Source organism: Apteryx mantelli, chromosome 1, assembly GCF_036417845.1.
Source record: "Apteryx mantelli isolate bAptMan1 chromosome 1, bAptMan1.hap1, whole genome shotgun sequence".
NCBI lineage: Eukaryota > Metazoa > Chordata > Aves > Apterygiformes > Apterygidae > Apteryx > Apteryx mantelli.
In genome coordinates, this window is record NC_089978.1 from 190,901,608 (window position 1) to 190,925,339 (window position 23,732).

The 23,732-nt window shown below is 37.9% G+C and overlaps 1 pseudogene; it reads left to right on the forward strand.

Annotated features, from left to right (window-relative positions):
* The first annotated feature begins 507 nt into the window (after positions 1 to 507).
* Positions 508 to 2,270, forward strand: LOC136991162 (tigger transposable element-derived protein 1-like; annotated as a pseudogene).
* The last annotated feature ends 21,462 nt before the right edge of the window (positions 2,271 to 23,732 follow it).

Genomic DNA, 23,732 nt, shown 5'->3' on the forward strand with positions numbered 1-23,732 from the left:
TCCACTCTGTTGCAAAAGAGAATACTGTATCACCCAGGAGGTCTTGTACTAAACCTTCCGTAATGTTTCTCTCATTAAGTAAACATGATAGGTGAAATTCAGCTCACTGAAAGATAAATATCTACATCTGAGCTTGTCAGCCTGGGCCCCTTTATACTCAGTGGACAGAAATGGGTATTTTCATAGTGAGATTCATTTGAGCTATTTTAGCTGTCTACAGGCATACCTCGTTTTATTGTGCTTCGCTTTATTGAGCTTCACAGATATTGCGTTTTTTACAAATTGAAGGTTTGTGGCAACCCTCCACTGAGCAAGTCTATCGGCACCATTTTTCCAACAGCATGTGCTCACTTTGTGTCTATGTGTCACATTTTGGTAATTCTCACACTATTTCCAACTTTTTCATTATCATTATATCTGTTGTGGTGATCTGTGATCAGTGATCTTGGGCCTCCCTATTCCCTGAGACACAACAATATTGAAATTAGGGCAATTAAGAACCCTACAATGGCCTCTAAGTGTTTGAGTGAAAGGAAGAGTCGCACGTCTCTCACCTTAAAGCAAAAGCTAGAAATGATGAAGCTTAGTGAGGAAGGCATGTAGAAAGCCGAGAGAGGCCAAAAGCTTGGCCTCTTGTGCCAAACAGTTAGCCAAGTTGTGAATGCAAAGGAAAGTTCTTGAAGGAAATTCAAAGTGCTCCTCCAGTGAACACACGAATGATAAGAAAGCGAAACAGCCTTCTTGCTGATATGAAGAAAGTTTTAGTGGTCTGGATAGAAGGTCAAACCAGCCACAACATTCCCTTAAGCCAAAGCCTAATCCAGAGCAAGGCCTGAACCCTCTTCAGTTCTGTGAAGGCTGAGAGAGGTGAGGAAGCTGCAGAAGAAAAGTTTGAAGCTAGCAGAGGTTGGTTCATGAGGTTGAAGGAAAGAAGCCATCTCCATGACATAAAAGTGCAAGGTGAAGCAACAAGTGCTGATGTAAAAGCTGCAGCAAGTTATCCAGAAGATCTAGCTAAGAGAATTGATGAAGGTGGCTACACTAAACAACAGATTTTCAATGTAGACGAAACAGCCTTCTATTGGAAAAAGATGCCATGTAGGACTTTCATAGCTAGAGAGAAGTCAATGCCTGGCTTCAAAGCTTCAAAGGACAGGCTGACTCTCTTGCTAGGGGCTAATGCAGCTGGTGACTTTAAGTTGAAGCCAATGCTCATTTACCATGCCGAAAATCCTAGGACCCTTAAAAATTATGCTTAATCTACTCTGCCTGTGCTCTATAAATGGAACAACAAAGCCTGGATGACAGCACATCTGTTTACAGCATGGTTTACTGAATATTTTAAGCCCACTGTTGAGACCTACTGCTCAGAGAAAAATATTCCTTTCAAAATATTACTGCTCATTGACAATGCACCTGGTCACCCAAGAGCTCTGATGGAGATGTACAATGAGATTAATGTTGTTTTCATGCCTGCTAACACACCATCCATTCTGAAGCCCATGGATCAAGGAGTCATTCTGAATTTCAAGTCTTATTCTTTAAGAAATACATTTTGTAAGGCTATAGCTGCCATAGAGTGTGATTCCTCTGATGGATCTGGGCAAAGTAAATTGAAAACTTTCTGGAAAGGATTCACCATTCCAGATGCCATTAAGAATATTCGTGATTCATGGCAGGAGGTCAAAATATCAACATTAACAGGAGTTTGGAAGAAGGTGGTTCCAACCCTCATGGGTGACTTTGAGGGGTTCAAGACTTCAGTGGAGGAAGTAACTGCAAAGGTGGTGGAAACAGCAAGAGAACTCAAATTAGAGGTGGAACCTGAAGATGTGACTGAATTGCTGCAATCTCATGATAAAACTTTAACAGATGAGGAGTTACTTCTTATGGATGAGCAAAGAAAGCAGTTTCTTGAGATGGCATCTACTCCTGGTGAAGATGCTGTGAACATTGTTGCAATAACAACACAGGATTTATACTATTAAATAAACTTAGCTGATAAAGCAGTGGCAGGGTTTGAGAGGACTGGCTCCAATTTTGAAAGAAGTTCTCTCGTGGATAAAATGCTATCAAACAGCATTGCATGCTACAGAGAAATCCTTCATGAAAGGAAGAGTCAATCAATGTGGCAAACTTCCTTGCTGTCTTATTTTAAGAAATTGCCACAGCTACCCCAGCCTTCAGCAGCCACCACCCTGATCAGTCAGCAGCCATCAACATCGAGACAAGACCCTCCATCAGCAAAAAGATTATGACTCGCTGAAGGCTCAGATGATGGTTAGCATTTTTTAGCAATAAAGTATTTTTTAAATAAGGTATGTAAATTTTTTTTTAGACATAATGCTATTGCACACTTGATAGACTACAGTCTAGTGTAAACATAACTTTTATATGCACTGGAAAACCAAAAAATTCATGTGACTCACTTTTTTTGCCATATTCGCTTTATTGTGGTGGTCTGGAACCGAACCTGCAATATCTCCAAGGTATGCCTGTATTTCAGGACAAGATTCATTGTGCCTTAAAAGTGTTCATTTTTTCCACTGAATATAAAAGGAGGATAGGATGAATAGCTCAGCTGAAGAGGTATACAGCTGAAGAGGTATACAGTTCCACAGCTAGATGAAATGAATCCCATACAGTTTATTTTTTTAGCCCATAATTAGATCCTGTATTTCTATCTCTGGCAAAATTTCTCAAGAAAATCTGTCAGACTTTGAAATAAGTACAGGGAGAAATATGGAGTCAGGACCTTCTCACTTCCTTGAATTGGATCCCTTTCACCTGAATTTCCTCTCCAGTGAAAGTACAGAAGTATCTTCCTGAGCCAAGTTCTCAAGACGTTTGATGTATTCAGCACTCTTGTTGTGAGAGGCAGAGCTGGTGCCTTACGCTGGACAGCATCTTACCCCTCAACTGTTCCATTATACTAAGTGTGTGTTCTCATAAAGTGATGTTTGATTTAATATAACTAAAGGTGGCACAATTTGGTCCTTTATACTCATATCCCTTTTATGGCTTGAAAGAAATCAAATTCCTTTTGAGTAATGCTCCAACGAGTCAGCCACCTCTGTTATAGCAAGGTGCTTATGCAGTATGTTGGTTTCCTCAAGTGATCCAAAGCAAACTTTATAAAGTATTCATTCTCTGTAAAAATAATTTGTAAACTTTCATGACATTTCTTGTTGAAAGTGTCATGCAGGTAAAGGTCAGCTTCCAAATATTGCCAATAAAAATCACTTCAGAAGATTAAACTGAATAATTTACAACAAAAACCCTGCAATTTTTTATTGTATTTTAAATGTCATCAACACAGGCAAGAAATTTGCCCTAGCAATTCCATTGTGTACCTGCAATGCCTCTTATCTTCATTACCAAATACAAATTTCACTCAAGGAATAAATGTTCAGCTAGCAAATTTCTGAATGTCATAAACACATTCATGAGTTCTACTCTAAATATTTTAGCATGCCATAAAGGGGATAGATACACCTCTTATCCATAAAATGTAGATTTATGTCACAGGAAAAAAAAACAGTTTTATAACCCTACTAATAGTATTTTAAATCCAAGCTGGGCTACAATACATAATAAATTGTTAGTTGTGCCATTAGATCATGCCAGCTGCAACACAGTGTTAAGACCCATTAAGAGATGACAGTAATTAGTGCAATTTAAACGCATTAGCTAAAAACAGTAATAAATATTTTTAAAACTTACACACTTGACATTTTTACCTTAACTAGTACAAATACACCAGGTAGATAGGCATGTTTGTATTATTGTTGCACTTGATTTTAAATTTTCTGTTTTTTTCCTTTCCAGTTAATGCAATTAAGACTATTATCCACCATTATTTTATAAAGTTACTCCCAAACTTTTATGAATAAATTCACATCTGTGTGGAAACCCATCATACACATACCTACCTTGAGCTTGAGTTAAGGGGCAATCTGCAAACACAGATAAGGAAATGAGTATATACATCATTTCTGAACAGGATTCACGGGATAGTCTTCAACAATTCTGTGAGATTATTAACAAGCTACCAAGCACTCTCAGCAGAATGTACCACACGGATATAGTCACTGGTACCCTGCCAAAACTGCATCCACTAAACAAAGTCCCATTAGCACAGAGAAATGAAATAAAAACTAAACTTGTCTGGATGGTTAAAAAAGAGCATATTGAGTAAATTCAGAGACCAGCTGACTGGTCTAACTGTATGGCCACTGTTGTAAAACCAAATTGTCTTGAAGATTAAAATAAAATCATTAAACATGGTCTCAGTTAAAAGATAACATCCATGCTTCAGAATGCAAGAATATCTTCAGTTTTTTATATGAATGAAGAGTTCTAGCAATCCCGGCTCTGCAGAAAGAATTGAAAGTATCTCAGGGACACTAGTAACAGTCTGTGTTTTTTGGTTTTTTTTTTTTTGGGGGGGGTTGTTTTATTTTATATCATTTTAAATTTTATTTCCATTTTGATCATCTGGTGGGGATTAGGATTCTAACAATTAATATCTACTGAAAGTAAATCAGAAAACCATGGATTTCTGTTACTTACCTGTAAGGTACTTATGATTCATTTGGACAATGACATGAGCTCTGCTAAGTTCTATAACCTGCTTGGCCCTTAGTAACATGAAGTGCCTGTCAATTGGAGGCCATGCTGAAATTCCTCTGTCAGGGCAATACCTCTAATGGAGGAGTTGGGAATGGTCAAGCAGTTGCTTCTAATTGTGTTGCATTTTACCTTACATCCAGGAGGCACCTCTGGTTGCTTGTGAAGCAGAGAGCTGCTATAGGGACTATGTGAGGCCATGCCAAAAGACCTGCTAAATACCTCTGGGTCAGAGGAGGATCAGATATCATATCCAGACATGTCTGTTCTAACTTCTCCTTTTGAGCTAGGGCATTCTAAGGATCATATCTATAATAAATCTCAGAAAACCTAGCCAAATCTAGCCATAAAGTATGAAGACAGCTTCTTTTTATTTACAGGATATCCTAGATTTATGTTGAGATGGACCATAGCTAAAAGATTCAATATCAGGAGATCACATTATTATCTAAGAAAAGAAAAAGTGTTTACCTTCAGTAGCCTGGTTTCATATTTATAGCACATAAGTTTTAGGACAGTACCCATCCAATTGTCATTGCTGTCTCCTCTACAGATAAAGAGAGACTAGTAGGAATTTCCTATACTTTGTATGCAATGGAAAGACATTGCAGTTTTATCAGCACCTAGGACAGGTCTGTGCTTATTAGACACGTGAAGCAGTTCAGCTTGATTCCTATATTCTGAATGAAAACTAGCCAGACAGAGGACAACAGCAATTCCCCACAGCATTGAGAATTTGTCTCACCTTAGTAAAATCTTCCATTTTAATCAAGACAAATTCTTGTCTGTTACTTGATAATTCATACTGCACAAGACAAAATATCCACATATTTTATTTTGACTTTTATACCTACACAAATCATCAAGAGACACAGGAACAAGTGAAACTGTAGTGATCTTTGTAATTGTTCATGAAGTTAATGTTCTGTCATTAAGAATTAAAGTGAAATTGCTGAAATATGTGGAGGTACTTAAAGTTTCATTACTTCTTTTCTGTTTTAGCCAATATTTTCAAGCATTCTTCTACTGTAAAGTAAAAATTATCCATCAGAAATTTGTCATATAAGCTCTCCCACTTGTGATATAATAATGGCCATCTATAACTTTAAAAATGAAGCTAATATTTTTATGAGGCCATTAATATCCCTTTGACAAAAGGATTACCCAATAATTTTGCTGTTACCATGTAAATGATTATAGGTGCCATTGTACAACTTCAGTATTAGAATATCATATTGTCAAATGGGTTTGAAAGTACTTATTCTCTAGTATTGTGATAATTCATATAAAATTAACTCAAAATAATTCAAACAAAAGTGAAACTACTGTCACTGTATACTTAGGAGAAAGGGAGTCACAGTTTTATTTAAAGTAAAGAAAACATATTTTAGGGACATATATGTTATCTTATATTTGGATGGTCTTGGTTTAAGCTGTTCTTTTTCATGACTGAACAATTTGAGAGAAAAAGAATGATCAGCGCTAGTGTTGCTGAGCTAGGCATCAGCAGGGAATAGGTTGTTAGAGCTGTGTGAGAGAGAAAACGGGTAGTCACCGGCTGTGACAGAGAGGTCAGTGGGGACTGAAGTCACCATCATCAGCGCCCTCTTGGAACAGGACCATTAACATCCATAAATCCGACATAGGTTTATCTGCAGACCACTCCATCTGCTATACCAAATGCTCTTATGGAAAGTATGTACATGAGATCATACAGCCTCTGTGCACCAGAATGGATCTGACACAAGCAGTCAATAAAGAACAGCCACTGTCAGGGGAATATTTTTGAAAAACAACCACTGACCTGCCAGTCCTGACCCTCAGGGAGTCTACAAAATACTTCCACAAGAGGAGGCTGGGAACTAAAAGTCATAACTCCAAGGGGTACTAAAATGTATGGGCTCAGGAGACACACCAGTTTTATAGCATACTCTTCTCCTCCTCCCAACCCAGAGTCAGCCTGAAGCTTCTCAGTATAGGCAAAATTTAGTGTTATCATCCCAGCATGAGGGATCATGTCCAGCGTAGATGCAGAAAGAGAGATGAATAGAAGGGGCAAACCTGTGACAGACAGAGAAGTGTGACCCAAAAAAGCATCTGCAAAGAAAGTCAAATGTACTGGGATGCATTAGCAAATGCATACCCAGGAGGGCAAGAGAAATGATTCTTCCCATCTATTTGGCACTCGTGAGAGTGCATCTGGAGTGCTGTGTCTGGGTTTGGACTACGCAGTACAAGAAAGACATGGACATACTGGAGTGAGACCTGTGGAGGGCCACTGAGATGATCAGGGGATGGAGCACAGATGTACAAGGAGAAGATGGGAGAGCTGGATTTGTGTAAGAACAAAAAGATAAGAGGCAATCTTTTTGTTGTCTTCATTTACGTAATGGGAGGGTATAAAGAAGTTGGAGCAAGATTCTTCTCAGAGATGCTCTGTGAAAGGATGAAACACTATGGATGCAAGCTGGAACGTGGGAAATTCTGATTAAAATAAGAAAGGACTTTTTCATCATGAGGGCAGTCAGAAGAGGGTGCCCATAGGTTGTGGCATCTCCAAGACTGGGTAAGGTTCTGAAAACCTTATCTAGTTTGATCTGCTTTAAGCAGCAGATCAGCCTAGAGGCCCTCCAGAGGTCCTTCCCAACATAAATTATCCTATGTTTCTATGATCCCTAGGAACTGAAGACAGTGTTCCAACTGATTTTGAAGAAAGGGAAGCATTAGAGTGTCCCTGCAGAACAGCAGAGGCAACCATTTTCCATTATTTTCCCCAGCTCTGGTATGGGCAAAATAGAACAGCTGGGCTTTACTTGGATGTCTTTTCTGTCCTCGCAGTCTGCTGCCCCAGATAAAGGATATTTCCACATCGACATATTGGCTGATGCCGATGACACTGATATAAGAGGCCACTGATTATGACAACCACAAGATTTGCTGACCTTCTTGGGCTTCACAAGAAATACCAGACTTCCTTATCTGCTGGGATTAGGAACTTGTCAGCTCTCCCCCACCCACATATCTCTCTGCTTCAAAGGTATTAAATGGTGTTTCTCTCCCAGGTTGTCTAGCAGTGCTAGTTACAGTTAAACCAAAAGCAATGATCTCTTCTTGCCATGGAGCTGGAAGGTTGCTACTATGTCAAACCCCATGAAAAGTAATTGTTTCTGAAAGCTTTTGTGCATTTCCAACTGAATAAGCTGCTCAAAGAAAGATACTGACTCCTATAAATCTTCCACCTCTTATTTCTTAGACCTTCAAGATTTTAATAACATTTCTGCTATTTAAAATATTAGTAATTGAATAAGAGAATTATTAAGTGCTCTGTTTTGCAAAAATATACAGTATGAATAGAAACATGTATGCATATTTGTAAGGCATTTTCAAATCTTATGATAGAAAGTGATAAATATATTTAAAATGCTCCAGATATTGTTGAATTAATATTTGTAAATTTTATCTTGTCCAGGTGAAAGGTGGTCCACTTTAAAACCAGTGTTTAACTTAGACACCCTCTTATTATTGTTTTTGTAGTATTTTATCTAAAATTTCACAGCATAATGACAACTCGGATAATGACAACCAACCCATCCAAACTATGGTTATTAATATGTTCAGCTTTAAAATGAAATGAAACAGAAGCTTTGAGTTCAACATAATAAGATGTTCCATAGAGAATGGGTGAAAGACAAAGTATTGCTAGAGACATAGCAGTAGAGACAGTAGTTACTTTCTAAGGTGACCGCAGATAACACTTAGATGACATAGTTCCTGGTTATTCACAGGATTCAAAGCAAGTAGTCGTTTCACAGTTTTTAATATCAAATAGGGATTTTACCATAATGTCTCTGGTAGTGATGTTACTACTAGTCATGTTTGGATATTTTTGTATTAGTTTTTGAACATTTAGGCTGCTGAGTTTTGTGTGAAGTGCAACCTACATAGTGAATAGTCTGAGAGAGCTGCCAACAATAAATTGCAGTAATCCAGCCTTGTTGTTATAAAGGCATGAATCAAAAGCTCAGCATCTTGCTGACACAGCAATCGTCTTAACCTTGTTATACTCCCAGGATGGCAATATGAAGTCTTATCAATATTGTTGATATGGCTCTCTGAGGAAAGCTGAGGATCAAAAATGACTGGAATTTATCATGAAGAACGTTTCTTTGTAGGATGTCCAGCAGCAGAACTGTGAATTCATATTAAATTGTCACTGAAATGAGAAAGATATAGCCGCTTGCCTTTGGAAGCACAGCAGTATGTAGGCAGCAGCAAAAAAATTAAATAAAACTCAGTGAAATGAAATAAAAGGTGATATTTACATTTTCACTGACACTCACCTGATCTTAAAGTTGCCCTGTAGGTCTTTGCAGACCAAATACAGTTCTCTAGTGTGTTCCACATTCTCTGAAATAGAAAGCTTCCAGGAAGCCCATATCTATTTTTTTTATGCTTAGTTCACCCTATAATTTGGGGGTGGAGGTTATATTTATTTCTTTAAGAGCAGTCTATGATAAATCAGATACCATTTTCAGTAGCAGAGGGATACCCAAATCACGATGAAATGTTTCTTAATTTGCATATTGATTTCATTACTATAATTTCAAGATGCACTAATTTTAATTAACACCACTCTCAGATACCACATCTTTTTGTATTTACATATTGTAAGGCATAGCTACTTTAGATCTGTAAATATTATTTTTCCAATATTAGTAGAAGACCACACATTTTTGTACTAACTCACTCCTGCAGGCCAGATATGGGCTTACCTTAGCCAGAACTGATTTTAGGTTTTCTCTGTTAGAAGTTGTATTGCCTAGTGATGAGGTTGACTAACTTCTTTTGCTGTAGCTCTCTGTGGTAAAGAGCTAGCAAACCTAAATAGTCACTGAGTAACAAACATTACCCCCTTAGACTGAGATAATTGGGACTAGGGGAGGCTATTGCATAACTTTAATGACAAACAGGTGAAGATAGCAAAACATTAGTGGGGAAGCAGCGAATAAAGGGTAAGCTGACTCTGTTAAAAAACAAAAATAACCTCAAGTCAAGCTAAGGTTGGAAGAAGTGGAAGTAAAAATAACTTTTTAATGCCAATTAGTAGCATAGGTTTTTTGATGAAGAACCAAGGATGCAGATGGCTTGTACCCAACCCTTCTCCTCCTGCCATAAAACTTCTTTCTGAGGAAGGGTGAAGACGTGAACCTTAGGACCCAGAGGGCCATTGGAAGGGTGAACATAACACCAGAGAAAATCTTAGGAAGCTTATATACAGCAATTTTAACACTTACCAGTGAAGCTTTTCTGTAATTAGACAATGTGAACTATGATTGTTAGGACTGTTGCAATTAGACTACTAACTTATATTTTGATTAGACTAATAATTGATAATTGATTAGACTAATGATAAATTCTTAGATAGTTATATAAGGTGTAACCATACTAGGATTTTGTATGTAATACATTCCAGTATTACAATCCTAACTCAGTGGAAAAGTTCTGACAATTCTTTGTGTGATGTTTCTGGACTTTACGATTTATGGTAAAGTTTGGATTTATCTAGATGTCTCTTGATGTATACATTTTAACTGTTGCTTCTATAAGCAAAAGAATATAGAAAATATCTGGAGAAACAAATATCTTTAGAGGCAGCAGAATCTGGCTCTGGCTTTCTAAAGTCAAAAGAATGGAAAATGGAAGATTATTTTTAGGCAAACTCTTCCAGAGTCTGTGACAGGCAGTACGTTGAAAATACCTTTATGATATGAGATGTATAAACACTTTTTCAGGAAAGTAAATTTCATTGTAGTTACTGTTGAACCCAAAATCTCCTTGTTATCAAACTGCCTAGGGAGCAATGCATTAATGAAAATACTTTTTGTTGTATGATCATGATCACGCTTGTTTTGAAAAGCATTAAGGTTCATTGTCGGAATGAGACCAAAGTCTGTGCCAAATCAGGTCCAAGTGCCAATGATTCACAGGATGGTATCTGATTATGCTATTTTTTAAAAGAACGCTACAGCTATGCATTTGGTTTTTGCCTTTTTACATCCTCATATTGTGGGGTAAAAATCTGAAGGCTAGGGAGGTTATAAACTTTCCTCAAGTGCCTCTTACCTTCATGGCAGCAGGGGCAAGTGGGAGCCCACCAGTTCTTAGCTTAATTTCTTCAGTCACTTCATTAAATCTTCCAAATGTGCTGATTCTTTGACACATGGCCACTGTGAATGATATGGAACTATCTGGAGAGGATATTTATGGTTACAGGATCACAGTCCTCTCTACTGACCTCAATTCTCTTGGGTTTCACAGCACAATAGAGTCAAAGCTTGGAAGCTTCCAGCTTTGGCTATTCTGTGATAGATTAGTTCCTTTGAGAGGTGAGACACTGGGTGACATTTTTATTTAGGAGGTGACTGGACAGTCCCATTTGGGGGATGACTATTTGCAGAGCAGTTGTTTATCTTGCTTCTCATTTTCTATAAAAATGCTAGTGTTGCAAGACGTCTGGTAGATATCCCTTTCCTTCAGAACAGCAGTAAGGTCTCACCAGACTGGAGTAGACACGCTCCAGGCAAGCCAGCTTCATTCAGGTTCTGCATCAGACAAGCAAAATGGAAACTAGTGAGTAAAAAATGATGCTGGAAAGAGACCTGACCTTGGCACTCATCATGGCACAGGCATATCTCTTTCAACTTATTTTGTAGAGACCTTCAGCCATGATCAGATAACAGATATGTTAATTGTAAACTTAAACCATTAGAAAATGGCACAACTTCCTTCATGAAACAGATTCAGAAGTCATTAGTATAACATTTCAACTCACTATTTTAATGAAAAGGCCACATAGTAGGACAAACCTCAGGTCCCCAGACATCTGGGAAGTATGTTTTTAAGTGCAGCTAGTAAGCAGGTATTTCACAGAGTGTATTAGCATATTTTCTTGAATATTTCCATCACATTTCCTGCATCAAATATCCATTCTCATGTTGCCCTGAGATCTGGTTTAAGGTTTCCAATATGTGGTTGGAAGTAGTGTCAGTAGTCTTCATATTCAAATGAAGGAACAAATGACAAATAAATTCTGGACCTGTATGGTATGGGGACCAAAACTGTACAAAAAGACATCTCTTAGACTCTTTGCAACCACTGCCTAAAAGTTTTTTTTTTTTTTCCAAAGGAAAACTGTGAACACTGCTGAGTGCCCTTCGAGGGGTTTCTTCAGGATGGGAAAGATGTAGAGAAAATATGGTTGGCTCAGAAGAACATGCTTCCTGACTAGTACTGCCCACACCTGGGCCACGTTGTGAGAAAGCCACCAGATCTCAGTTAGTACAGTGAAGGAGATGACTTTTTATTTTACAATAACAACTTCCCTCAGGGCAGCTTTTCTCTGTACAGCCGTCTTTCACCTCCACCCCACCAGTGTCTTCACTGAACTAGTTTAGTCTATGGATGGCAGAACTCCTTCCTAATGAGAAAGTGCTTTTCACTGGCTAAAAAGTTCATAACAGAAACTAAGTTATAAAAGAAACAAAACTGAATTCAGGCAGTAAAATCAAGATTTCAACTGCTTGTGGAAGCCACACTATAGAGAGTCTACATGAAGGACTTCATCTACGTGAAAATAAAGTTCCTTTGGAAATTTCTTTTTTGAGAGAAGATCATAAGTTTGCACTGGATACAAAGGAGTATATAAAGAATTTATTTCATACCACTTTCTAGGGAACTTTTGAAGTATTCTCGTGTATCTTTTGATTTAAAAGGCAAGGGCATGCTGTTTTTAGATACATTTTTAAAGGAATAGTTTATCTGTAATCTTTAGTTCTTAAACAGGTACAGTTTATCATGTCCTTGTGTGTTTTGGTGAACAGAAATGGCCCCAAGTGTATGTTTAAGACCTTTGTTAAGATGTAAACTTGCTTTATTTCTTGGTTATCTGTTGTTAAATAATATGGATAGTCTCTTGAACAAAGCCTAAAGGGAAACGTTCACCTATGTAAGACAACCAAAGTGAAGGATGTAATGGGTCCTTTAAAACCTTCAACTTCTTTGAAAAAAAATCACAAATGAATATGACTGCTAACTAAAAAGAACTGCAATCTGTAGAACAGAAGGACCAAAGAACTCTTTATTTATTTTTTATTTGTTTAAAAAACTCTTCCACCAGAGGGACTTTTGGACATGCAAACAGAGGGGGAAAAAAAGGATGATCTCTCATCTCTGAAAAGGCAATTTGTTGAACTGAGGTCAGTGGTTGGGTAATGTTGAGAATTCTGCATTGCACCTACTTCTTTTAAATCCAGCTTGCAGATGGAGGTTTCAACCCAGGACGAAACCATTTTATCATTTTCTTAATAAGCATAATGGCCAGTTCACAAAAATGAATATTTTCATCAGTCCTTTCTAGGAACAATAAAACACATGTATTGATCACTCGTATTGGATCCAATACTTGGATTGTTTCACGTTGTAACTTTTGACTAATGGTGATATAGAAGTAAACAGTAAGTTTGCAGCCCAAAATTTCTTTTAATTCATCCTGGGTACTGGGAGAAGAGGGATAATAGAATGGCAACGTGGAACTACCTGTGTTCTAAATACAGCTTTTTGTCATCATGCTTGTAACATAACTGATTTTGGATAAAGGGGGATAAAATCTATAATCTGTTAGATTCTGTGATAGCAGTAAATAGCCTGGCAATTCCCACTCACTGGATGTGTTAGAGCAACACGATGTCCCCAGATGACAGCTGGAAAACCAAACTACAATTATTTAGCAAGCAGAGAAACTGCTGAGATACCATGCAGCATTCTCTCTGGTTTTTGTGGTATATTACTAATGACAGTGATAGAAGTAGAGCCTGGTTAATGACAAAGCTATCTAGGGACTGCATATAATGCTTCCTGTCCGTCCATCTGGAAGATGTTTTTCATAATTATTTTGACTTTTATAACATTATTCATAAAAGAGTGTCCCTTCTAAAATGGTATCTACCAAATGGTTGTCTGTTTCCACTAAAACTAGGCTTTTCCTAAAGGTATTAGCAACCGCAAAGATTGTAAGCGAGAAGCCTGCACTCCACACACATGGATTGTGTACCATCTTTGTTTTTTATTGGGTAGTAGTGGGTATTGAACTAATTAGGTCCCAAGGGTCTCCTGATATTCACTGAATAATATCTGAGTAGCTAGGGCCTCTTGCACATCTGGAAAGTATAGAACAAGGCAAGCACTGAAAATCATTGCTGGATTTTCTTTAAGCTTCCTGATGAGTTTAATAAGGCTGTGTTACTGTGTTAAACTTTTAATTAAGCTGATATATATTTATCAAATGCTTGTACAGTATTTTTCTTTTCATTAAAATCTCTCTATTTTGCTGTGATCTTCCATTTGAAAAAGATACTAACAGCAGGTTCACAGTGTTGCCGTAGGATCAGATAGGATAAAGAAGAGTATATGTGCTCTTGGAAATATCTGGTAATACTGTGCATTTTTTGCAGAAAAAGGCAAAGCAATGTTGCATGAAACTCAATGTAATTTACCTGTTAGCAGACAATCCACCTGAATAGCTAGTTAAAGAGTCTACAGAGTGCTTAGATGCATTTGTTAAACATGACTTGATGCTTAAGACCTTTGTTTCTCCCGCCTTTGATCAAATGCTTTGGATGCAAGAAATAATTTGTGGGTTTTCCTCTCCAATCTAATTTAATGAGGGGAGGAGTCCCCTTTTCCTTATATTCTTAGATTGAAATATAAATCTTTTCTTTCTAATGAGTCTTGGGCTTTAGCACTTTGAAAATTTCAGTATCTTAGATTTCTTGTGAGAGGTGCTGTTGGCCCACTGAAAGCCGCCTCCGCTGTTACCCTCTTGGCAAATCTGCTTCTTGTGCCCGACAGCTCCCTCCCGCCTTGCAGCATAGTGCAGGGAGGAGAGCGGGCAAAAACACGTTTCCACTATGTGAAACATGTCTTTCCCCTCACTTCTTTATAACCTTCCTTTCAGTACAGGAATAAACCCCTTCTTCACCAATTGATTTGAGATCAATGCAGGGGGAAATGACAGAGCAGTTTTAGAGGCTCAGCTGATAGCCGGTTTTGCTAACCTGCCATGTGCTATCCTACACAACCTGCAGGCAACCTCTGCTATGGCAAGGCAGCTTTACCTTCCACAGACCTCCCTTTGAGCTGGTGTAAAGGTACATAGATCCCTTAAAATTAATGAAATTTAGATTGACTTACACAACCGAGAATTTGGCTGCCTGCTGAATTTGCAATGTCTTCCTCAATTTTGTGTCACTCTAATGGCTGCCTGTGATCTAATAAGTAGCTGCTCTTTGCACAGCAATTTGGAGCGATGAGCCTCTGCTGACAGGCAGATTCTGCTGTCAGGCTCCAGAGGTGACCAGCAGTGGTGGAGCCAGCCCTCCCTGCCTGCCCCCTGCATGCTTTCCGTCTCCTTTGCCACTTTTATTGATGGTTCAGCAAAGCCCCAGAGCAGTGACAACCAGCAAAAGAGGAGTGTGAAAGTCAGAGATGGGCTGGGGGCAGAATCAGTCCCTCCCAGAGAGAACAAATGGCATCGATAACCAAGGCACCTAGATGTTATATAGATAGGTCCCCTTTCTCCTTTTCTTCCGGCCAGCAGTTAACTAGATATTTATGACACAACTACGCTCTTTCCTAGAATCACAGGGTTTCTCTGTGGGTTCAGGAAGCAGAGGATCAAGATGGGGACCAACAGCTAGAAGATATGTTGACATAAGATAGAGCTATTACCTTTGTTCCTCTTTTAACACTTCGCTGGTAATGTGTGCTCAGTGCTAAAAATAGATTAGAATATGGTTCTTTATTTGACAGTGCTTTGACTGGATTTTGGCACGAGAACACTCAGGGTATTATTGCGAATTTCTTTGTGTCTCTTCCCAGTAAGTGACACTTCCTTTAGCTGGTCTCTGGTTAAAATTCACACAAGTCAATGGTTTCCAAAGAGCAGTGCTCTGCTCTACATTGTGGACTTCATGAGAAACAGATTCCTCACATAGACTGGTAGAACAGCTGATCCCTACATAAGAGAACATTTAAGAATGTAGTTACAGACATGTTCAAGTATATATCCAAATGCTTTGAAGAATCAGGCCCACTGATCCTAATGGGGCTGGAGTAAATGGGAGTCTTTCAAGCTCAGGCTTTGGCTAGAAGCTGCTTGGTGAACTTTGTCTTCCCATATAGATGTAGAAAGCTAGCAAAACAGTGGGACTGTTAGCACATCAAACCTCAGAGGGTAGAATTTGGCCTGTAATATGAAGATATATAATTTTCTGTTATAAGAAACAAGCAAACAACAAATCTGGTTATGGAATTGCTGTTTTGGGGAGGTAAACAAGCTACATAGATTCGGAGAAAAACAGTGCATGCCTGTAAGTATATTTGTTTGTCATTTCTGTGGTTTTTTTTTTTTTTTTTTTGAGAAAGGAGTGTTCTACCAACAATAAACTTTTAAGAGTAAATTTTCCTCCCTGCAGATTTCCTTTATGGTAGCAGTACTGCCATATTAGGAAATGTGGGGACTTTATGGAAATGATCACAGTTGTTTATTTTTCCTTATTACTAATAAAAGTAGCTTTTACCTTCATATCTACTGCATGGCTGTATTTTTGCAATGACTTTGTGTATTCTTTCAGGAACCCCAGACAACAAATCAGTCCATCTCCAAATTATCGCAGTGATGTTAATAAAGAATATGTAGAAGGTTATTTCTGTGATTCTTTTAACTTCCTTTCTTGTTTCCATTTTCAAAAAATCTAATGACAGCAGAATGAAAGTGAGTAGCATTCAAAAGTATCAAATATTGTTTCCTATTTTTTTATTTGTTTAGGCTTTTTCACTTTTTGTAGTAGTGTTAGACTCATTCCATAATTCATTGTCTTTGGATGGGGTTTCTTGTGTGCTCAAAGTTATGTACAATAATGTTCTGCAGATTTAGGAAATTATTGAAGAGCCTTGTCATGTTAGTAGACGTTGCTGAACTTTTTGCTGTAAATAATTTATTGAAAGTCTTTTTACCCTTGCACACCTGATTCACACACATACAGAAAAAGCAACAAGCTCCTATGTCTGCAAATGAATACAAAGCAAGATATTCTGAAAGGTAAAGCTCCAGATCCTGTGAAAGAAACAGTGGCTGTCATTCAGTGCCCACATTTCTTTGTTGCGTTGTCTCTGCCTGGGAGCAAAGCTGATATGGAAACCTAATGTCAGTTCTACCTCATTGCTGGAATCCCTGTGTGTTTTGGATATTTTCTGTACATCTTCAGCTAGTGGCTAAATAAATTACCATGTAACTGAGAATTAAAATGTATACCTTTACAAAGAAAAACATACACTTCTGATCCTAAGAACTGTGAACTTTCCTTTCTGATCATTCTGAGCAGGTAAAGTAGAAATGATAGGCTATGCATTAGGCTTTGACACCAGAATATTTCATATTTAATTTCCTGAAACATTTATTCCTGCTCTTGGCTCCTTAGACTGACAATGAAATGAAATACAAAGGCCTTGGATATAATATACTGCTCCTGTAGTCCTGGAGTGGTCTCTGTAGGCTCCAGGCAAGTGCCAAAACTCGCCAGGATATCAGCTATACCACAATTAATTTATTCCATATTGCTCCTTTTAATGATCTTTTAGCAGTTCCAAACTGATTTCATTTCTACAGCTGTTCTTCCCTATCTTGTCTTCATTCTCCCTCTCAGCTTGAATTAAATAACAGAGATGAGAGATTTATTTTTGATAGCTCATTGTTACAAAGGAGATAGCTCTGTGGCATTGTATAATATAGAAATTTTCATTACATAGATATATTTGAGTGCATTCTTCTCAAAGGAAAATCAAATAGTTGAATTAACTCTTGTTATACTCAACACACAAAACATTGCTTTGATTGGGGTACATCTCAGTAAGTACTGCTGAATTGTAACAGTGAGGGAAAATTTGCCAGAGCTTTCAAAAAGGTATAAGATTATAAACTTGCTTCCCATGGTCGTCCCAACACACTGTAATAAAATTCAGCAGTCCTAGCTCTGATTTATATTTGAGTGACCATGTAGTCACACAAAGATATTTCAATATGCAACCATTTGTCTACACACTGAATTCACATTGTGAATGCTTGCGTGCTGTGTCCTACAGAGCTTTTGATTCAGAGGTGCCAGAAAATCACCGCTAGACCTTTAAAGCTGCTGGATCTTTTCTGATGCCATCTTCAAAGAAGGAAAGACTGGTTTTGGAAAGCTGTAGGGAGTAATTGCTTTTTGGCATATTAGATGGATCAAGCTAGCTAGGGAGCTGTATTTCTCCAGAGATAATTTTATGATTTAGTTGTGTGTATACATCCAAACCCTAATTAATATTCTATTTATGTACAATCAATAAGAACAGTACTCTGAGTATGTTCTACTCATTACACTGAATTACTAATAGCTTTGGGCTAATGTGCACCAGGTAGAGCAGATATATATATAAGGATGGGAGAATTCAAGGAAGCATGCTACCCCTGCAAAAGCTAGGAGAAGTTATAACTAAAATTCATGCTTCTCCCCAGCAGCAACGATTGCTGTGAAGAGTGGCATTACACTGACAGCAAAGGTGGGAAATGGCTTGTTGCTTTTCATATTGAGCACACACTGCATTGTCACTGCTGAAACAGTAATTCCAATCCCACTTTGTTCTGCAGGAGGCATGGTACCTTTGTCACTGTGCCCCCAGGAGCTCCTGGCAGGAAAGCATGGTATTAGCACATTGTATTTCCTACCTGAAATGTTCTTCAAAACTGCAATATAGTCCTTTACTCTAACTGGTTTTAGCTGGAGTCAAAACTTCCTGAGTGCTTGGTTCTGTTGCTATATTAATTTGTATTACCACAGTGCCCAGAAGCTGGTGCAAGGTGCTGTATAAACAGAGTATATAAAGATGTAACAATAGACCCTATTTCAAATAGCTTGCAACTGAAATTCAACATGAGGTTCAGTTGACGGACACAGACAGATACGGGGGAAAACAAAGCACTGATCCCAGCCAAGCTGTTGTCCATTTTTCTTTCTAGATACTACCAAGAGAAAGTTTAAAGGAGAATTTGAGAAAAACCATGAAAGATCTTCAGGGGTAGCTCTTTCCATGTGTGAACAGAAACATGTAAATTCACAGAAGTGCCAGTTTCAAACAGTAACAAAACTGTCAACTTTACCTAGTCAGATGGGGGAGACTGCTGCTGTATCAAATAAGAATTGATAGGGTGAATGTACAGCAAAAAGGGCTTTGCCAGTGAAGACTATCAGCTTGTATGTGACAAGAAGAAGGGCAGCTAACAGCAGGACTCGAAAGGAGAGATGCCTTTGTAAATGATCTCAGTAGCAGCATTCAGAAAGAATATGAGCTGCATGACAGGCTGGGTGGCCTCGTAGAGAAGACTGATCTTAGAGATGAGAGAGTATGTAAGGCTTAGAGTCTGAAAGCTAGGAATGTCAGTAAAGCCTGAGTCAAACACTACAGATCCGAGTGGCAGGCAGAAGAACAGCCTTGTGCAGCAAACCTGAAAAGTGAAGATAGTAAGACTAAAAGATGAGAAAATGTACGCCTCTGATCTCAGAATTTCTGCCAGAGTTATATCTCAGCATAGGAGTAGGAATAGAGGAAGTAATGTCAAAGGTGAGTCACATCTGCAACTACCAGAACAAATGTTGTAGTAGGAGAGAGGAGCAAAAGAGTCAAGGGGGCAACTGAAGCCCAAATGGAGTCAACAACTGTGTCAGTGGAGGACAGGAAAGTAGAAGACGAGAAGTCAGTGATGCTGGAAGGTTTGAGATAAGGGAACATAATGTGGCAAGGCATGAAGGCAGGGGCTGATGTAGCAGTAAGAGTTGTAATCAGCAACAACAGCAACAAAAAATTAGTGCTCGGAGAAGACCCAGTGAACAACCTTTACTGTGAATAGGAGAGCTGCAAGCTGAATAATGAGATTAGACTGAGAGAAATGCATTTATGGACTGAAGTGGTTTATTGACCAAAGTCACCAAAGATAGTACTGAAGGAGGGGAAACAGAAACCCAAGGTTCCTACCCCAAGGATGGTTTTAAGTTATTTTTAATCCAAAACTGATTTAAATAAAAAATGCATACACACTTCAGGGATCTGGATCAGGAATTCCTACTCTGACCTTTCTCATTTTGACTGCAGTCATATCCCTGTTTCTTTTCCCCCTTCTGGCCTCTTGCCTTTTGCATGTTTGAACTTTGGTAGAAGGGGTGAGGATGGTACTTATTCAGGCCAATTAGAATCAGGAATCCAGAAATCATATTTCCACAGACTTGCACCAAACGTGTTGGCCACCAGTCCTATGACAGTTGTACAAAGTTAGTTAGACTAAATGGAAAATTATCTAAATAATTTAGCTGCCCAAAGAATGTAGCAGTCCCAGAAAGCAGGCAACTAAACAGATTACACAGATGGCTAAGACTGGATCCCATTCAAAGCATTTGATGTGCCATTCTGCTCACGTGTGTGTGATAATAAAGTATTCACCAGTGAGGCTATTATACATGTGATCTAAGATTGTTTTGCACGACTCATTATTTTAAAAAGTTGTGAAGTGGGATTTTGAAAATTTCTGATTCATATAGTTTCATTGTTAGTTTTAATTATTTAAACAGAGGAAGAAAAGGATCATTGTCATAGAACTGCACGAGCTAAGAAAGTAGTGCAATGTAATTAAACTTTATAGCTTATAAGTAAATTGCTTATGAGAAGCAGGAAGAATTTTCCCCTCTATTATTCTGAACATTACATATTGGCTGCTGCCAAAGAAAGGATACTAAGCAAGAAGGGACAGCGACTTGATCTGATATGTCAAATTCAGGATTCCTTTGAAGGAGGAAGCTCTAATCTGTATCTCACACCTCCCATAAATACAAAGAGTCATATACTTGAGTACTGAACTTCTATTTTTCTCCTCTTGTGTCTATGGCACGGCAGCCTTTTGACATTTTGTCTGAATACTTAAATCAAAATGGTTGTCATTACATATCTGGTACACCCTGCAGCACAGAGGGAGGTGCATTTTTTCCGATGTGACAAAGCTGTTAAAGAACCTCTTTTTAGTTTAAGTGTATTTAGCCATATGGTATATCAAATAAAGTTTTCAAAATGCCCTGAGTCTTTATCCAAGTGAACATGAAGCAGGATACTCAGTTAACAGATTGATCAGGTATATATAGAAAAAGATCAGCTAAAGCCATGATAGGAAATTTTCTTCTGAAAACTGTCTAGATGAATGAGACTTTTGTTTCATTCTAGGGAAAACTGAAATAGCTATGATGTTTTAATACATTCTTAAACCTATCTCAGTTCATTTCTTAAACTGAATTTCTGATTTTCCCCTTGCCACTTCATTTTTATTATCTCTTACAGTTATCCACATTATCTTTCATGATAAGGACTATCAGTTCATATTCACTTATACTATGATCTTCATTGCTCCATGCTGTTTAGATTATACTTACAAAGGAAAGTAGCAAGTATTTTAACTTCCATTTTCATTTTTTTCTTCATAATTTCTGCATCTCCTCCAAATCCTTTAAACTCAAAGAGATAGAGATATGAAAAAAGTAGTCCTAATCTGCAGTTAAATTATTAATATGCAATATAAGATTGAAAACTTGGCAATACTTAACCTAAAGTATTTTCATAATTTAAAAATACATTAGATATGGCTACATAAATCAATAGCTTCACTTTTCCTTTCTTTTGTTTGTTAGAACTTCAAATTACATTATTCCCAAAACAAACAAAGCCATGCTATTTTTTTACTTAAAAATAAAGCCAATTCATAAATAGAAATAGGATAAATATTTTGTTTAAATTTATTTGACCCTCTTCCCCCAAGTATTAGATCCTCCCTAACATACTTCCATAGACTGCTGGCTCCTACTACTTAATGCAAGAGTAGTTTCACATGTTTCTCCTCCCGCAGAGACATTGTGTAGAATCTAAGAATTACCTTGCTTCCTCCCTCCCCTCCAGTGTACAGGCAAATGCCATTATTTTTAGTGAAAAGTAATAACTTGTGCCAAATGTAAAATGGCATAGGTTTTTTCACAGTGAACTAAAGGACAAGTTAGGTCTGCTCATAGACGAGTGAGCAACTGCAGTTTTTTGTTAACTCTATAGCTGTATCATGAGGATTAATCAATCTAGATATAAAACATCTTCAGGAGGGACCACAGGAAATACGGAAGAGATCTTGTTCTTCATAGTACCTATTCATTATGTGGATAATCGATCGGATTATATGTGGATAATTGAACTACAAAAATTTTGGACTGATTTATGCCCTGGCTTGGGTAGTTTATCTTTTTCACTTGATGCAACAAAACAAATTCCCTATAAAGTCTTAATATCAGCCACTTGAATTAGACAGTTTCAAAATGATCCTTTCTTTCCCAATATGAGCACATGTATAATGCCAAAATAGCTGACCTGGTTTGCTGAAGCAGAAAAATAAATAAATCACCTTTTACTATGAGATCACAGCTGAACATGAACCTATTTGTGAAACTGAGCCTGTGTGTATATATTTACTTGCTTGTGTGTAGAACTCAACTCTTATTCTGAATTACAGCATTCGCTATCTGTTACAAGTATTAGTTACGCAGTTTCCCTGTTTATCTTTCAAGGCGGAAGGCGCCTGTGGGGCAATGCAGATACTTATTGGCAGAGGAAAGGGAGGAATTTCTCAAACAAGGAAAAACAATGCTTCAGGCTTTATCTTGTCATTCTGTTAAAATCTGTTATGCTGTAAAGATCTTCATATGTGTGTGATATTTTTGCTGATGGTGCCAAGTGTTTGTACATGGGCAGATTGCTCCCCCGTGTACTCTGAAGATGATAGTGGCAATGTGAATTAACTGATTTTTTTTAGCATTCATTTAAACCTCAGTCAGTGTTAACTTCTGCCCTTTGAGTTCAATGAATCAAAACTGAATGCTAATAATTATTGTATTTGGAATCCCAAAGGCTTTGCCACCCTTGAGACAGAACAGTAACATTCAATTAAAGAGGGCTGAAACTCAGAGTGCCGCCTTGTTAATTGGCCCAAATATTACACAGACAATGAAGTGTTTTTAAGGTTTCTGTAAGCTTGTGGGATGTCTGAGAGATATTGTTGCTGCAGAATCTATTAAGAAGGGGAGGATCTTTATCAATACCCCCAAAGGCAAATATTCTAAGCTAAAAGGCTGACACATATTCACAGCATGGAAATGATCATAGCCTTTTTTTTCCTTTGTATCTTCATAGCTCTTCATATGTCCCCTTCTTTGACAATCTTTGTAATGCAATAAAGAAAGTGAGTGGCAGCTAAGCCTTCTCATGGTGGGGTGAAATAAATGTTTGTGGACCCTGTCACAGTTCCTTAACTCCCAGCATTACATGCAGAGACCGTATCATCATTGTCAATAACTGAAGATTGATTTGAAGAGGGTTCTCCAGCAACACTCTTTAAAATCCCAGCTGCAGCAGCTTGGGACAATCTTTTGGTTTCCAAAGAGTGGATGATCATTTGGTTTCCAAGAAGGAGAGGAGATGAGATGGCAGATTTGTCAAGGGAGATACAGAAGAAGCTGCTTTTAATGAACAGGAAATCACATTACAGCAAGGAAAAGCTTTAACAGGGGTCAAAGCTTGAAGAAGGTAGTTTATTTTGTGCTCTTTTCTGCACCGCGTTTGAAAAAAGCTAACAATACAAAATCAGCCAAACAACCCCTGGTGCTAGCCATCTACTAATATTATTTCTGTTTGTCCTTCTGTTGGGCACCAAGTGAAAGCCCACTTGCAGATATTGAGAATATACTGCCCAGTTTAAGTTTGGCATCCATTCTTATGGATCACACCAATGGGAGGTGTATTGAAGTAAATTTACAAAGCTTCCCCTGCCTTTGTTAAAAAAAAAAAAAAGATTCCCTTTCATAACTGGATAAAATTGTTGGCGTGCATAAAATGCTATCAGCTCACATTTACAAAGAGTACAAATTGCTGTAGTCAAA